Consider the following 13,045-nt stretch of genomic DNA (forward strand, 5'->3'; position numbering starts at 1 on the left):
CCTCGAGACGATACTTCCTAGTAACCAAATTCATTTGCATTCTAACATTTAAAAAAATGTTATTTGTTCGGGGCGTCGACCTAGAAAGATCTTTTGCCCCTACTTGCACCATATGTGAGGAACCTGCATGTATTATGTAAATGGCGGAAGTGTAAAGTGTTGTGCATTCGAACCTAATACTAACTAAAAGTCCTGAGTCTAGAAACCATGCACATGCTAAGTGATACGGTAGCTACGGCTACTACAGCTACTAGTTCACAAAAATTTAAACGCAAGTTTTTGACACATACCTCCGCCCTACAAAATTAAAAGTCCTAGGGATTGTGTAGTTAAAAGAATGCTGCGTATTCTTCTGAAAACTTAAATCCATCTCTAGTGTAAAGTAATTTCCAATTATCGGATACCAATAAAAGTTAATTAATGCCATTGCGAACAATTTCACATTCTCTCGTATCACGGTATAAAATCTACATCGCATTACGCTACCTAAATGCTATGAATTTTTCATCATACGCTTCTATGCAGATTCAAAGCACTGCCGAACTTCAAAGGTACAGCAGCATATTGTTCCGCGTGTGTTGGTAATCCATTTTAACGGCAAGGATCGTTGATTCATCAGAGGGCCTCACAACTCACACACCCCAAAAACTTTGTACCAGTTGTGCTGCTAGTTTTCACCACAAATGTGTCTTTATTTACTGAGGTCCTGAAGACTTTGCGATTTTTCATTATGTCTTTCCAGATATTCAGTTCATTCAAGTCCCCTGCGTTGCCTCAAAACGATTCAATTTAAGTGTACACTGGTTCCATTAATTCGAACCAATTTCTTATTTTTTATCTTAACAAGACAGGTACTTCAGTTTTAAATAGATTACATTTTAAATTAATGGTTTCTTTATGGAATGTACTTTCCTCTTTAATCAGGTGAGAAAAATTATTTCCACTCCTTCAAAATATATATTTGTATGGTTGCTCAAAACAAATGGACACATTGTACGCTACCGAATGTTCTTCGCTTTTAATATGTTATCAATGTTCTCACATTTTATTTTAACCCATAACAGTATTTTAAAGAAAGTTTACTTGCAACACCTTTCTGCAGCTCATCCGGCCCTTCTTCTGGACCGATTTGGTTCATTGGTGTGGTTCTAGAGACGACTAACGGGGATGAATTGGACAGAAAAAGGCTAATATCCAAATCTTGAATGAAGTTAATGAGAAACGGACCTTAATTTATTCAATAGAGCAAAGGAAGGCTAAATTTCTTCGACACGTCCTACGACATGACACCTTTCTCCAGAATGTTTTCGAAGGAAAGGTCCTAGGGAAGAAGTCGAGATTAAGACCACTTCTCTCATACCTTAGGAACATAATCACTCAGCTGGGTTTTGCTTCCTATGTCACGATGAAAAGGACTGCTGAAGACCGTGGGATGTGACTGCAGCGACAAGGCTTAGCCTTCAGATAATGAAACATTATTATTATTATTATTATTATTATTATTATTATTATTATTATTATTGTTATTATTATAATATTTATTGTTTCGTTATGCGCATTCATAGAGCGCGTTGGAACTTGTTCATTGGCTTGATGACTTTCGCCTTCCTCTTCTTCCAAAATCTCTCCATGAACTCACTGCGTTGTCTCTTCCGTTCTTCTGACCACTTTGTAGCAGTTTTGCTGCTAGTTTTCACCACACATGTGTGTTTATTTACTGAGATCCTGAAGATTTTGCGATTTTTCATGATGTGTTTCCAGATATTCAGTTCATTCAAGTCCCCTCTGTTTTCTCCAGCCGGTTTATTTTCCTGTCTTAGGACTGCATTTCATTGTATAACCTTTTTTTAAATCTCTTATCTTAAAAATGTGTCCAAACAATGCTAAACGTCTCCTCCGCGCAGTATTGATGAAACTGTCTGCGTAACTATAGAGTTCTGCAGTTTGCCTTTTGATCCAAATTCCATTTTCTTGTATGGGGTCGAAAATTTTCCTAAGAATTTTACGTTCTTCGTTTTCAATATCTGAAATTTTTGAATGACCGCCCAAAGCCACAATTTGTTATGCATATAGAGCTTCCGATAGAATAAATTAGAGTGACTGTTTCAGTTTAGCATTACGTGACATTACTCGTTTAGTGTAGCGACCCCATGTTAATCTAAATGTCCGCTGAAGTTATGAGGCCATTTCTGTATTGGCCAAACGGACTATGATTATGATGATGATTATTATTATTTTTAGGGCTTGCTAGCTTATTAGTGCAGCTATTGGATTCCTTATCCGCGTATCCTGAGTTTCTATCCCATCGAGTTCACTTGAAACAGCACATGCTTACCAAAGGTGCGTCCGGTCTTGAATCCTCACCTAAGTAATAGATTGAGCATGAGTGAAAGCTCCACTGATTCCACAATAATTGGTAGGTGACATTAAAAATACATAATCCACTCCACTTTGTCCGGCTGTTGAGTGGTACCATCTCGGTATTTGGAGAAATGATGACAGGCGTTCTGATCTTTTCTTATGATAATTGTTCTGTTATTCTTGTCATTTCTTTCGAAGGTGTTTTCGATAAATTGATATCATGTTCCTATAACTTCCCCCATAATGTCAACAATGTATTGTGTGAAGTACTGTAAGTATGTCATTTAGTTTGTGGTTATCTGACGATATTCTTTCTCTTTCGTTTCAGGTACTGTTCCCCCAACAATCGGTGTACTAGAGTGGAGGCTTCGTATGTAAGTGCAGTGTTAGAAATTTCTTATGCAAATAATGATATTTCATTGAGTATTGAATCTCTCTGGATATTTAATGATTTGTAAATATATTATGAATATTATCTGCCAAGTAGACGGAGAAATTAAGCCAACTATCTCGGTATAAATATTTTGAGAAACCGAAGGTAAATGTATGTGTAATACGATATACAACAGGACATTCGTATACAAATTTGTGAATGTTTAATTCTGTGAAGCTCTTTGTTTGTCCATTTATAGATGTTTGATTTCCATGTGTTTTTTTAGGTGAACATGACTCTGTGGATATTCCTTTCTCTTTTGTAATAAGCTGGGCTGAGTGGCTCAGACAGTTGCGGCACTGGCCTTCTGACCCCAAATTGACAGGTTTGATCCTGGATCAGTCCGGCGGTATTTGAAGGTGCTCAAATATGACAGTCTCGTGTCAGGAGATTTACTGGCACGGAAAAGAACTACTTCGGAACTAAATTTCGGCACCTCGGCGTCTCCGAATGCTGTAAAGGTAGTTAGTGGGACGTAACAATCAAGAACATTGTATTTATTAGTACTGTTTGATAGAAATTTATAAAACTAGTTACTGTTGCAATCTGTCAATATTTATTTTGAATTTTTTTCAAGTTGCTTTACGTCGCACTGACACAGATAGCTGTTACGGGAACGACGGGATAGGAAAGGGCTAGGAGTGAGAAGGAAGCGACCGTTGCCAGGTGTGGAAATGGGAAACCACGGAAAACCATATTCGGGGCTGCCGATAGTGGGGATCGAACCCATTCTCTCCGAATACTGGATACTGGCCGCACTTAAGCGACTGCAGCTATCGAGTTCGGTATTTTGAATTCTTAACTGACTCAAATAATACGTTTTCATTCTAATTCAAATGCATTTTGGTGTGCATAATTTTGTAAGAATAACGTATTTATAATAGCCTCGCAAGGCTTGCAAACTGTACGTTTTAAAATTTAATTTGTAAATAATAATAAAAGTAATGCTATTATTTTTTACGTTTCCCCAAGTAATTTTATGGCTTTTGGAAACGCTGCATGCTAAAAAATGTTCTCCGAGGCGTTTTTCCACGTCTCAGTAAATGTAGGCCTATCTCCTCGAGGATGGTGTATTTGAGCTACTTCAAATACCACCGGACTGAACTAGAATCGAACCTGCCAATTTGGGCTATCGTTTGAGTTACACGGCCTACCCAGGTAACAGAAACTATTTTTTGTTGACGATTAGATCTTATTATTTTAATTGTTTGATATACGAACACATATATGAAGTTCGTTCAGAAATAGAAAACAAATATAATCATCTGCTTTTATTTAGCAAATGAGAGTAATCACTGACGAAATGAATTTTCCTCTTATATGCAGACCTTTTTTCATGGGGAACGCGGGGGTACGCGTGCCCCTCAAATATTTGAAGACTGTTTAAGAAAATATATTGGTACATTTCTATTTAGTCCGGCAAATATAACTTCTGACTTGAAAGTTCGTCGATCTTTTTGGGTAAACGCGCTGTTCATAACAGACGGAGAAGATTTCCTGTTATCTTCTATTTAAATCGACCTATGGAATAAGTTTCTCTTCGGCGGAAACTAGGCATTAAGTAAAATGGGTAAATAAGTAAATTAGTCAAATGATTAGAAATACTGAGTGCAGTTACCATGTTGACCACAAATAAAATAGCGGAATCAATTTTTCTATGGACATGTCAGACCGAAAAGTGATAACCGGACTGTACAGAATTGCTGAAAATCGAAAGATCGTGATGTTTTGTCGACTACAACTGAGGGAAAAAAGGCACTGCTTATGTGAATTTCTGTTAAACGATGTAACATTTAGATAAAATAGTAGGAGAATAAGTACAATAGCCTTTTGAGTTACTTACCCTGGGCATGTGCTCGCCCTTCCCACTGGGGGGTGCGAGGTGGGTGCCAGGGAAAGTGGTGATGGAAAATCCATGTTAAACAAGTAGAAAGTTTTGTTTGTCCGTAAAAGTGCTTTAGACTTGAAGGCCACTGCACGCAGAAAGGTGTGCCATCTTAGTGTATTCTTCAGAGAGAGGTCATGTGTCATTTATCTCCTTCTTTGTAAAGTCACCAATTCTGGATGCGATATTCACTCCCTCCTCACTCTCAATCTCTGATTTGATCCCATTGAGAAGCAAGAGAAACCCTATAATTAATTTATTGGCTACAATCGCATTGGTTAACGTTGTAATCTCCTCTTAAAGCGATTGCTCACTGACAACCAATTACAATCGATTGGTCCCTTTAGTTTGTGAGCAAACGTGATCTATTTGAACACATCATAGATAAACTTTATATAAATCCCTTATAAACGTAAGGGTAAAACTATCCTTCCTAAACATAAGGTTTCATACCCGTTCTCTTTTTAGGTTCCCAATGGATATTTCTAGGGTCATCTCGCAAAAATATGCAATTGGTACAGGTTGATCCGAAAATGACACACCTTATTTTAGTCCTGCATGTCGGAATGGTTTCGCTCAACCCTTTGCCTATTTCATCCATTGTGCATTGTCACTCACACTCCTAATGGGATGAGTTGGTTATCTGAGGGACGAATCAAATGGAAACCTTATATCCTTTTCTAAATTTGTTTTATTGAACGGAAGTGGTACAGAACTGTCTCATCTTTCTACGTAGTCCTCATTAGGTTAAATTCAAGTCCTCCAGTGCTTAAAAAGTGCATGGATTGCTGTAGAAAAATCCTCTGATTGCGTAGTCACTCATGCACTGCCTGCGTTCTTCATATTCATCTGAAGGGAACGGCTTACCTCTTCCTTAGTGGCCAACCGTGTGGTATTCACTAAGGGCAATGTCTGGTGAATATGGCGCATATCGGAGGCCCTCAACTGTTTCAGTGGCAGTATGCATCACTATATTGAATCGTCATTCATCGATAAACTTCGAAGGGTTGACACCTTCACTATTCAAAAACCGTACAGCAGACCTCTGTTCTTTGGTGCTTTTCGGAAGTGGGGTGGCCATTGTTGTACTGGTTCATTAGGGTGTTTGCTTGCCTGCACTGTTCTTCCGCCTATACGATATTTATTATAAAATCTTTCTGACAGGCAGAACCGTGGCGCGATATTTCGAGTTTTTATTGCATTCTAACATTTTTATTTTACCTCGCTGTCGTAGTGTGTTAAGTTTCTTGTTCAACATTATAGTTCTTTAACTCCACGGAGTCTTACTATGTAGACCGTAACATACAGTGCTGACACTGCCCAACAATATGTTTGCAGCTAGTTATCGTTCAGTGCTATTTTTATTACTATTTCTGAAAATTTTACTGATAACTATAGTGTGTGTGAGCATATGGCGAAAACGCTCATCATTGCTTGAGCACCTGTCGTCCCACAAAATATGAAAGTAGTAAAGAGTGCTACAAAAATAACGCACCTCATAGCATTGCTTGTTGCTGTGCTACGATTTTGGTTCCGTACAAGTAATTAGTGGGCAGTAAAACCAGTAACATTATCATGGTTTTTATGAATACTTGTTGGGAGATTCCACAAAAATAAGAGTAACACGGGGTGAATACGCTGCTTGTAGAATTGCTTGTTTAACAGGAAAGTACTTTGGTGGTGGAATAAAACATATTCATCCCCTTTTGCAAAGAAATGGGAGAGCTGTGAAGGTCAGGCCACGTTCGCAATACTTCACGGAATATTGGAGGTAGGGAGGTAATAAGTGACACACATTATTGGCATGACATGGGGTTTTATTGACACCAACAACGAGTGCACATAAAGGCCAATAGATGGCGCTGGACAGCAGCACGTCAGTGATGCCGCATGAGACCCGTGTACGGTCTAAAAGGAGCTGTCGTAAGAGAGGGCATACTTGGCCTCCAAGGTCCCCCGACCTCAATCCGTGTGATTATTTGTCGTGGGGTTTCCTGAAGTCGCGAGTCTACTGCGATCATTCGACCTCATGAGGGATACTGAAGAACAACATCCGACGGCAATTTCTCACCATACCTATGGATATGCTGTACAGTGATGTTCCCAGTATCGTCACTTGTCTACAGGAAATATTGATGGATGACGGCCAACATGTTGAGCATGTATTATAAAGAACATCTGGATTCTTGTGCTTATTATTGCTTGTGTATTGTATGAAGCTCCATCTGTTGGTCCTTTTGAATTTTTTATTTTGATGTCAATAAAACCCCATGTTATGCCAATTGAGTGTAGCAATATTACTTCTCTACCTCCAGTATCCCGTGGAGTATTGCCTCGCCAAATGTTAACGGACTTCGGCCTGTACAATCAGGAGTGTGCAGCATCTTGGAATTTGATGTGATGTGAGCCATGAATACCAATGTTTTATTTGGAATATCGTGTAGAGGAGTGGCGCCTTAACGGTGAGCAGATTCTATAGAGAGGGTTGCGCGAATAACGGGAGACAAATGTCGTATGAAATGAGGTAGAGCACAAAACACAAGCGTCCTATCCATATTTCACTGAAAAGTACTACAGTTTTCACACAGAAATTTAATTATGTACATTATCATTATTTCACTTGTTTTTGGATTGAATGTGCATTTGAATGTACATGCAAATGGCGTTAAAGTATCTTGTCCGCGGCGTGAACTCCGATCTGTAACTTGGAAAGCTTTGAAGTGAGTATGTGTCACAGAGTGTTGAAGATCCCAACGAGGAGGTGCTGGGAAATCATGTGAAGTTTTAACCCTCGAAAATCGTAGGAAAGCAGCCTATTTCGATCACATATTATGTAGGTCGTATTGCGTGCATGAATTTAGGCACAGGTGACACTGATAATCTGGTCCTCTCCGCAGTAACATTTGATATTAATCAATAACGTAGCCCCTGAACGCCTGACCTCAGCCTGTTCAAAGACTTCCATACCAACAATTCCTCCTTGTCATGGACAGATTTTAAACTTTCAGCTTGATTTTTCCAACCAGACGAGGGATGGAACGGATCTTTGATGTCCATGGCTGCAGGCTGGCCTTTCAAATCGAGATTGTAAGTTCCTTTAATGTTCGTAAGAACCTCATTGCACAGGTGCTTCATATCCATACAACGAGTGGGTTGTCATTTTATTCTTTCCATGGTTACTGCTTGTTCTGGTTTGACAGAGAGTGGTTCAACTCGTGCGAGAGGATGAAGTCATTGGACTGGAGTAGACTTTAGACAGCCTTTTATCAATCCAGAAATGTCATTGAGAGCTAGAACCACCTGTTCATATATAACAAATGCAGGAACGAAAACCTGGACGAGGGTAGAAAAACGTCCCACAGTGGTTCGACAACCACAACACAATAACTCCATGATGTTCGTCAAACTAGCGGGAGGTGGCGCTGCGAGAAACGTGTTTGTTGAACATTCTAATTATCAAATTTTGTCTCTGTGGATAGAAACGTAGTTAATAAATAAGTGTGCATCACTTGATAATGACTGAAATAGCAGCTGCAGTAGCCACAACACGGTATCCGAATTTGCAAAAAATTGAGTCAGCACTGGGGAAATCATTACAAGCATCACATAATAGCGTACTTGATAACCGCCTGAATTCATCCACAAGGTGGTGCAGGTTAAGCCACCGGCTGAGGATTTGATCGCACAATTCCACCAAATTGCGGGGATGTTGATGTCGGCGTTCTGTCCGCTGTTCCAACATGTCCCACAGATTTTCAATGGGGTTCAAGTCAGGTGATTTTGGAGGCCAATCGAGATGTAATAGAGTGGGGATGTGTTCAAAGAACCAGTACCATATGCGTCCAGCCCGACGAACGTTGCTGTTGTCATCTTAAAAAGATGGGCGTATTAAGAACGAACTAGATGCTGACTGAAAGGCAACACCTGATCATCAGGTTAGTGGTCACCTTTGTGTACAGGGGTCAATCTATGATACGAGAAACACACCCAAAACATTATAGACCCATCTCCAGCTTGAACCTGACCTATCCAGGATGAAATGATTCATTTGGACTTCGCTGCATTCGACGACGTGCGTCATTGGAATACAAGCAAAAACGTGATTCATCAGACAATATTGCCTTCCGCCAGTCAGCTACTGTCCACGTTAAGGCGACCGACTCCAAATCTTCATTGCATGCACTTCCCCCGTCACAATGTTCTCTCGCTAACAGGTTGGGATGGAACTTCATTCACTGACTGCGGCAATTCCTGTCGGGTTTGGAAGCGATTTTGATTCACAATCCCTGAAACGCGTCTCCAGTCCCTCTTAGTCAGGATCTTCTTTCGACCACAATTTTGTGGACACGTTCAACAGTCTGCTGAGAAACAGCAAAAATCAGCAACATCACGCACCGTGTGTCCGTGGGGACGTCGAAACACGATTGCCTCTTTTTGCCACTCGGTCGCAGCCTTACATCTACTCATGTTGACGAACACTGTCCACTTGAAACATCAATGCCTCACTGATCGCTCACGTAGAGGCAGTGCGCGTGCGGTTGAGTGGGACTCGTTGACTGCGCCATCTGTACAGGCTTAACGATCCACCTGTGCGTGCGCGCGAGGGTGACTAACTTTTTATCCGTCAGCTTAGAAATTGTATGCGAAGAAGCGTCTAAACGCTACCTCATGTTATTCGGGTTTGTAGGAAATATGATGTACAGTAATGACCGGCCATTATGAAGGAATGAGGACAGTTAAACTGAAAACAGTAACCAGTCCTGTAGCTCCCAATTTTAATTCAAGTTTACCTGGCAGAAAGTAATATAACGTAGTTTTGCAACCATGCAGTAGTTTGTCAGGTAGAAGCCTCAGCGTTCGTTCTGATTGACTTGAGTTCCACTTTTACTTTTAAATGACGGTTTATTACTTTTCCATTTGTTTTACATCCAACGGACACAGACAGTTCTTATGACGTCGATGGGATAGGGCAGGGCTAGGAAGGGAAGGAATCGTACCCAGCATTCGCCTGGTGTGAATATAGGAAACCTTGGAAAACCATCTTCAGAACTGCTGACATTAGGGATCCAAACCGTTATCTCCCGAAACCAAGCTCACAGCCACGTAACCCAAACCGCGTGGTCAATTCGCTCGGTTCAAATGACGGAGTGAGTGACGGGAGTATTGTATTCGTTCAAAAAGTAAACCTCTGGCTTTTGGCTAATTGTGACGTTTCATGTCCAATCAGTTTCGTAACATAACTGCGACTCCATCAGAGGAATTCGGACGACAAAACTACATTACCTTATTTGTCCCATTGTGAGTCAGTGTCCTTTATATCAGCATTTTCACAACACTCTATATAGAGTTTTATAAATAACGTACTTCCGAAGTAGATTGACTCACTTCTGTATTGAGAGATTCTATGCAAAGACTCAGTCAATATACTGAGTAAATAACTGAAAAATGCAAGGCAATATAAAGCATCACAAGAAATTTATAAATGTTTTTCGTCAACTTACATGTTAAAGAAACGGTAAAAGAAATGAACACAGTCTCTCTTTCGAAGGAGTGTCATATATGAATTTTTCTGAAATAATTTGTTTCAATGTTGAAAATATTTATAATGGAAAATCGGCATACACTTACCGTAGGAATTAATTTGAAGGCTCTCTTAAAGATGTGAAGATCGTGTTACATCCCGCAGAACGAGTGGAGGATCTGCAACGAAAGAGAACAAAGTTTCAGTCACACATAGTCCTAACTGTGGACAAATGTTGTATTTGTTCGACTATTTTGAAGTCATCCAATGTTCTTTCGCCAGCTGCTGCTCTAACTCAGATATGTTTTGTGGACGATGAAACAGTAAAGTACTTGGTCAGGAAAGGATGCAGGCGTGGCCATAACCGTCCAGCAGAGACCCTCTTTTTTTCACGTTACTATTTTCAACAATCCCAATAACAATAGTAAAATACTTTTTAAAAGGCTACTGTTATTAAACAGTTCTCAAAAAAGTAAGTAAATTCAAACAATGGACGTTTTGTTGCCTTTTTAAAACAACAGCAAGAATGGCAATCAGTGGATTCAAGGAGTAAAAAAAGAATATATAATACAAGACACAACAAACGTTCAGAAGATTGATACAATGGAACCTGTTTACAACGGAACCTGCGCATAGCGGAAACTTGACCGAAATATTCTAAGATCCAATGAGATAAACACTAAAATGCCTGTAAGTAGTGGAACATGTCCAGTTTGGGAACGGAAACAGTTTACCACTATACAGCCGAATATATTATACAATTGTATTTGTGTAATTTTTGATACATGGTGAGTGGACATCGGATCTTTCGGTCCCAAAAGATAAGTTCTAGGCAGCTATGTAGTTGGGAAAATGTATAAAATAGGTTCGTGTTCACTCAAAATAGGCGCAATGAAATTAATGAAACACATCTGAAGGAATACTGTACAAACAGAAAGTATACAGTTTATATATCTGTCTGTTAGGTCATCAGCCCAGAGGCTGGTTGTACCCTCAAATAGTACCGCCAAAAGCTATGCAATTATAGGAAAACCACAAAAACTAATGGCAGTATCAAAATGAGGCGTACTAGGCAAAATGAGGTAGTTTGCCATTGCTTTCCTCGCTGGACCAGAAGGTGCTACTGCAGCACGATTGATCCTATGAGCAACACCTTTCATAACACGCAGACACTATTTGTGCTCCGAATGTCATTACTCAGCATCACCCACACCCCAGCAGCTTCCATAACGTCATAGACATGAATGAGACAGCGACTTCGGTGGAAGCTACAGTTTGCTGCAATATCGCATTTGCGTACAATAGTTAAAACGTTTAGATGGAATCACTAAAGGCGGCAAATAGCTGATCAACGCAACAACTAACTCATTCGTGCGTGATTTTCATTCTCACTGTCGGTTCTGCCATAATTTCTGCAGAGTAAATCACTAACAACATTTCCAAATGTCGTGGTGTAAATTTATGTACGTATTTTGCTGGACAGGATTAATTTGAACATCTACTAAAGTGAAAGGAGAGTACTTGAACAATGAAAAGGTAAAATTCTTCTGGCAGGTCGGCGTTACACACTTTAAAAAATCCGGACACACTTTCCAATATTGTATACTCCAGATTTCTATCATGCACTGTCCTACATTGTTTCGTTTTAGCATAGGCTAGTGCAAACGTTTGTTAGGCTACTTCCTGAAATAAGTCTTTTACTGAAGTGCATTCAAATGATTTTTAAAATCGTGTACAATGAGCACTGAAAGATTTTAATTAACTGCTATACTATAGGTTTCCGAAATAAATGTTATGAACATATAAGAATGTCGAAACTACAATTTAATATAGCAAAAGTAAATAAATAATAGCTCTAGAACGTTGCTTCAGATATACTGTGTTATGTATCACAAACAGTCTCTGAGAATCATGTTAGAATTTACCTATACACGGATTATATTGCAATTATATCGCAACACCGAGATGAACTTTAAAAAGCATTCATCAACCTGTTAAAATAGTTCAAAGGAAACAATATAGAAATGAATGAACAAAAGACAGTAGCCATGTATTTTAGAAGGGGAGGAAAGCTAGCAACAACACACACACTCAGTTACGAAGGCTCACGACTAAGAATTGTAAATACATTCAAATATCTCGGAATGACTTTCGAGACAACTGGGACTACATTTGCAGCTCACATAAAAGAAATGACTCTGGCAGCAATAATAGCAACTAGGGGACACGTGCGAGAAATCTTGCATGTTCATAAAGTATGTGGTGGAGTAGCCTCCTGATGAACTAAGGAATACACAAGTCAGTACAATAGTAGACAGACTTACTTACCACTTAATGTAATCTTTGATGTATTGATATTTATGGTATCCACTCGAACGGAAGCAAATGGAACTGCATTATTATACTGACGAATGTTCAGGAAGTAATTTTTGGTTTTAGTATCATTCTTTTCTTAACTGATAATTAACAGCATATTATAATGACATAAAACAGGCGTCCCAGCGGCCAAAACGTGAAGTGGACAACAATGATGGCGCGTATTTTCCTACAGCAATAGTATTTGCAAATCGCACACTTTGTACATAAATTATCGATATTTATGAAATAATAGTGCAATTCATCACTGTTATTGTCTATTCTGTTTCGTACGAATTCTCATTTCGTCAAGATCGGTTACTTGTGAGCGCCGCAGAAGGGATCTATAACACATATGACAAACGACATCGATCATCTTTGTCACGTATCGATCAAAACATCCTTGAAACTTTCCCATCTAAAGGTTACACCAATCGTGACCTACGGCACTGAAATCAAATGTACATTCCTGAAAAAGAAGCTCTAAGAA

General features: G+C 39.4%; 1 long non-coding RNA gene across 1 annotated transcript in view; it reads right to left on the reverse strand.

Annotated features, from left to right (window-relative positions):
- LOC137503007 (uncharacterized) overlaps window positions 1-13,045 on the reverse strand; it is a 652,903-nt gene that overhangs the window by 298,064 nt on the left and 341,794 nt on the right. The window contains exon 2 of the long non-coding RNA XR_011018984.1: window positions 10,308-10,379. This is a non-coding gene — a long non-coding RNA (uncharacterized lncRNA). The remainder of the gene's footprint in view (window positions 1-10,307; window positions 10,380-13,045) is intronic.

The sequence above is a fragment of the Anabrus simplex genome, chromosome 14, assembly GCF_040414725.1.
Source record: "Anabrus simplex isolate iqAnaSimp1 chromosome 14, ASM4041472v1, whole genome shotgun sequence".
NCBI classification, from domain to species: Eukaryota; Metazoa; Arthropoda; class Insecta; order Orthoptera; family Tettigoniidae; genus Anabrus; species Anabrus simplex.